We start from the raw sequence: 6000 nt of genomic DNA on the forward strand, positions 1-6000 counted from the left end.
ATGAATAAAGGAAATGAGTACTCTTTTCCAATGACGACATGCAAATGGTCAACCAGTAGGGAGGTTTCCTTGAAAATTAAAAATAGAACTACCATGTGATCCAACATATCTTTCTTGGAATATGCTCAAAGTAATTGAAATCAGTATATGGAGATATCTAGAATCCCATGTTCCATTGCACCATTATTCATAAGAGCTAAGATTTTTAAAAATATTCTTGTTTTGTAAATTCCACATAACCAGTTGATTATCACAAAATGCTTTCACTGATTTTTGCTAAACAGAAGCAACATATAATTGTAATATAGTAAGAGATATACTTCTGACAAAACTAAAGGCTGGTATTGTGTTTATATTAGTATGTAAAAGAAATGAAACAATTATGATGTATGTTGGAAATTCCATTTGTCTTTAATGATGAATAAAGTTTGCTGAATCTGAGAATGATTTTTCAATTCTGGAAATATCGTCTTTATTTATTGTGCCATCTAAACCGTAAAAATAAAAAAATTATATTTGATCTACATTACCACATTTTCCATCATTTTGTTAAGCCTGGATGTTCAAAATTTGATATGTGAAATTCTGATTTGTAGCATTAGTTTACTCCAATTGTAAAATTTGATCAATGTGTCCAATTTTCATTTATCAGTATGACAATGCTGAACAAACATTTTTGCCTGACAAATAAAATGGACATATTTGCATATCTACAGGGTCATCAAACAAAAATCCTGTCTCTAAGAATCTACTTGACTACTCCAGAGTTGTTTTTCATACACTCAGCAACATTTAAACTTTTACTTTACCTCACTAATAAAAATTCTAATTAGCTTATTTCTCCTGCATTTTTCAATCTTTAATGTACCCCTCGCTGAGTTTGCTAAAGGTGGTAATCCTACCAGCTGGTGTCTGTGGTTTTCCTTCAATGGCATAATAAGCATGCTTTGATATTCAAGGTGTGTGGGTTGTTTAGGCTCATAATTATTTTTAATAGGTTGCTCTCTTCAAAAACACAGTTGGTTTCTAAACAAAAAAAAACCCAAACAGAGTAAGGCTAATAGTAGTTAATGAGTTTATAGATTTACAATAATTGAAATTTGTTAAATATAGTTTCTTGCATTTCTTTCTAATTCTGAAGTGTACATTTACTATCTTATATATCATCATTCAGTAATTATGTGAAGTAATTTCTGACAATAAGAAGATGCCAGAGCAATACTACAGTAAAATTCCCTTTTGTTTAATCATTTCCTTTTTTGTAAAGATTGGTTTACATATAAAGTAACTTCTATTTAAAGTAGTCAAAAGAGAAAGAATTTTAATTTATTCCAGAAAGGACATAGCTTATTCAAGGGATATACTTTTCTTGAATTATATACATTTTTATAATTATCAACTTCATGGTAAAACCAATTCTGGATACACACACACACACACACACACACACACACACACACATATATATATATAATGTATAATATATAAAATATGTATAATATTTATTTTTATGAGAATATTGAGAAAAAATAACTGATCAAATGGGAAACAAATATTTTAACAGCTAAATTATGAAGAATCAATTTCTTTCACTTGAGAAGTACTCTGAAGATTTGGTATATTCATTTATTTGCATGGGAAAATTGTACACTTTTGGCTTTTGAGGGAGGTAAGGTGAGGAGGGGAACTGTTTCAAAAATTTGAGTTTGGGAAGTACATTTTAAAAGTCCATAGTGTATCATTACTTTTGGTAAATTTATTTCTGTTTTCCTTCCTTCACAAATCTTATTTCAGGGATAAAAGAAATTTGCCAAGTTTTGAGCAGGTTCAATGATTATCTATAGCTAAGTTTAATGCGTTTGAATTCATTTAAAACCAATTTATTTTTTCCAATGATGTTTTCCTTAAAATATAAGCCCAGATGTATTTTAAAGTAAAATATTCTTGCATGTGTCTCTAATTCTTCTATAAACATGCCATTAAAGTATACTATTGCAAAACCAGAGATAGCCAAAAACCATGTAAACAGTTTTTCCACAGAAACAAAAAGGTTTGGAGAGGCAAGTGCAAATAAATATATTTCAAAAATATTTTTGATAGACACAAACAGAAAAAAGGGCATATTCAATCTGCTCACATTTTTCATTCTATATTTTACTTTCTCCTTTCCAGCAATATTTCACAATTACTGCTTTTATTTTTGAAACATTCATCCTCAAATCTCTTCTTAAAAATGCAACTGCCGTTTATCAATCTTTTTCTGAAGCAATCCACTATGTTACTAACCTGATTAGGAGAAGTAGGAAGATTTAAGAAAATTCAAATTATGATCACTTGGTCCAGAAAACTTGTTGAATACATAGGTCATAATTTGAGATAGGGAATAAACTGATAATAGAAGTTTTAAAATGTGGATGTTTATTAAATGTTTGAAATTAAAGTACTTCATATTTTATGTTTTATTATGGATACACATATACTGCAATAATCCATGTGAAATGTTTGCTGAAAAAGAATATTTTCCCTTAATAAAATTGTACTAGTTTCTTTAGCAACTTCATTACATTAAACAAGTTTGACTTTTACTTCTACCATCAGGTTCCAAACACTACACATTTGCATCTGAAGCCTAAAAAGTTTCTGTTGGCTTCTTACACAATTCAAATTCCAAATTAATCAGTTACTTTCCACAAGTTTCTTTTGATATATGTACAAATACTGACCATGAGAGCAATGGTGAGTATGAAACCATGCAGCAGCAAAGATGTCAAGACCGTATCTCTGTGTCCTCAGTCCTCAGCTTTGGAGATACAGAATTAATCGATGGAATTTCTCAGACCCAGTCAGGTTGATCTGTCCACAAGCACCACAGATGAATGAATTAAATGGTGATCTATCTGAGAACTGCACTGACCATTCTGTTTTACCATGGTCTGTTAGACTAGTTACAGACCTGTGTCTGTGATGCAAAATTAAATAGACATTTCAGTCAATTATCTGAGCAATTCTGGAGAAAAGAAAAAGTGTTATAAAGAAAAAGTGAGTGTGGGAGGGTACCTTAATTATCCACATTGAATTTCTATATTGATCACAAACACAATACAATTGCTTGACTCACCACTTCATTTTGCTTGGGTAGACACTGGCTAAAATAATTGAAGGCAATTAAACAACAGTGTCTGTGGAACCATAAGTGACAATTTAGGCCAGTTATTGTGGTGGCAGGGCAGCTTCATCAACAAACTCCTACTGTGCTAGACCTTGAAAGATTCCCAGTTAATTGGAGAAGAAAATGAGTATTCACAAACTAGTGGGAACAAGACATGCTTAGAAGGTAAGATGGTAATACAAAAGAATTTCTAGATTTAAGAGGGAAAAAAGCTATTTTAAATTATAATTCTTTTATTTCCAAAGCATTGTGTAGCCCAGGAAACTTGTAGACCTTGAATTGGTCTTGTACTAATCATAGCATTATTTGAGAAATAGTGGAAAAATTCTATTTGAATTTATGCACGAAGTTATACCTGAAAATCCATTGTCACTTGAAGGCAACAAATGCGCTTTGGTTATCTTTCTTCAAAAGGCAAATCTATGGGGGAGGAGTGAACAATATACTCATAACATCTGTAAAGTGTTTCTTTAAAGAAAGTAAGTTGTGATACATTTGAGCAGGGATAGGACCACTGAGTAGCTAGAGGAAATGATTGAATGGTGAAATTGATTGAAAGTGATTAAATGAAGAAAGAATAAGGAAAGATTGGAAAAATATTCTACTCTCAAATGCAATTTGCCTTGACTCAGTCATGTGGAAAAGCAGGATCTCTAGGGTCAAATGATTATGTAGTGAAAATGACAAGGTGACAAGGTTCACCTAAAAAATGAGTTGGGATTCTTCAGGACAATTTATATGGATATGTTCTTTGTTAATGTAAGGAATGTCATTGATTTTAATATCTAACTTTATCAGAATACTTGTTTATATAAATATATATACTGCTCTGATAGAGTTACTATAAATATTGAGAGACAGTAAAAGGGGGAGAAACAGAGACGCAGAGAGAATTATTACCACAGAAAATACAGTAACAATGGAAGGTTCAATGCACTAGCAAGATATAATGGTACGGCCTACATTTCTAAATTATAAACACACTCAGTAATCACATATATTCCATTTTAAAATGTATCTAAAATGTATCTTCAAAATCCTTAACAAGCTATCTTTATAATTTTGAATATAAAGCCCTGTGTTAGATTATCTGTCAATTTAGAAATGTTGTTGTAAATTGTAATCAACTTATAAAGTGTTGAAACTAATTTTTTGCTCCTGGTTTTAGAGGTTTCAGTCCTTAATTGGAAGGCCCTGTTGCTTTGGGCCTGTGTTGTAAGATCCTGGTAATGTACATGGTGAAGCAGAACCACTTACCTGGAAGAAAAAGAGAGTCGGGGGAGGACTGGGGCCCCCCATTTCCTGTTGGGGACACACTCCCAGTGAGTGAAAGACCTCCCATTGGTTCCTCTGGCCAAGGCCCCATTCTCTCTCACAGAACCACTCTGAGGACCAAGCCTTAACTTTCAGGTGCTATGGGACAATCAGAGATACAAACTACAGCGGAGCATATATAAACAAGTAAATGGGAGAAAACTGAATATTCTGTGCTGAGAGTATTAAATATAAATAATTCCTGGAACAATTTGTCATGACATCAAAATTGGGATTTTTTTCTTTTTTTTTTTTTGGTACCGGGGATCGAACTCCGGTCCTTGCGCTTGTGCAGCAGACGGCGAAACCACTGAGCTAAATCCCTGGCCCAAAATTGGGATTTTTTATATACAGTATTTAAAAATCTGTATTTACATGAGAAATTAATATTAACTCAATGTGCAGGAACAAATATGAATACTATATATACATATGAATAGTATCTTATTCAGCTCAAAGTGCTGTAATGCGATTCAAACTCCTACAATAACACTCCACTAACTGGGTGACTTAACCACTTATTTCTTACAGTTGTGGGAAATCTAAGATTAAGGCACAATCAACTTTGGGCTTTGGTTCTGTCATGCCAGGGAAATGAAGTAAGCTCGCCTAGGACTCCTTCCAGGGCATGAATTCCATTCATCCACATTTCACTTTCATTGACCTCAACTAACCTTAATTAAGCTCTAAATGACCCCATCTTCTCAGTACCATTGCAGCAAGAGAGAGTTTTTCCCTACACAATCATGCAGTCTATTATATTCAATATTTTCCTGATTTAAATGAGTGATCAATATGTAATTACTATCAGATTTTCCAGTGATATATGCCTTCTAGTGTTCATCTTCATGAAATTTTAGGACACTGTTGAAAAGCAAAAGTGACAAAATTAAGATCTAGAATTCATAAAAACTGACTGGACCATTTTTCCTCATCCACCCTGTAGTTCACATAAACATACTTTGTTAAATACTCACACACTACTTTCTGCAAACATAGAATCTCTTATCTAAAGTGAATCACAAAAGTACTAGGCCACTTCATCTTTGACAAAGGAGCCAAACACCCTCACTGGAGGAAAGATAGGCTCTTTAAAAGTGGTGCTGGAAAAATTAGGTTTCAACTTGTCAAAGATTAAAACTAGACCTATATCTCTCACCACACACTAAACTAAAATTGAAATGGATCGATGATCTAAATATTAAAACAGAAACACTAAACCAACTAGAAGAGAGATTAGGTAAAACTCTTTAAGATATTGATGCAAGAAAAGGTTTTATGAACAAAATCTCAGTCACATGTGAATTAGCACAGAGAATCAACAATTAGGATCTCATCCCATTAAAAAGCTTCTGAACAGCAAGAGAAACCACCAACACAGCTAATAGACAACACACAATGTAGGAAAAAATTTTTACCAGCTGTTCCTCAGACAAAGGTCTACTATCTAGAATATACAAAGAACTTAAAAAAAATCAGACCTCCCAAATTTAAAGACCCAATTCAAAAATGGGCAT

The 6000-nt window shown here is 32.7% G+C and overlaps 1 pseudogene; it reads right to left on the reverse strand.

The window, feature by feature from the left end:
• The window catches only part of LOC147826570 (coiled-coil domain-containing protein 158-like), a 95484-nt pseudogene extending 91016 nt beyond the window's left edge, over positions 1 to 4468 (reverse strand).
• Positions 4469 to 6000: the final 1532 nt, after the last annotated feature.

This window comes from Heterocephalus glaber, unplaced genomic scaffold, assembly GCF_053883595.1.
Source record: "Heterocephalus glaber isolate CG9 unplaced genomic scaffold, H.glaber_assembly_v1.0 deba00001465, whole genome shotgun sequence".
Lineage (NCBI taxonomy): Eukaryota > Metazoa > Chordata > Mammalia > Rodentia > Bathyergidae > Heterocephalus > Heterocephalus glaber.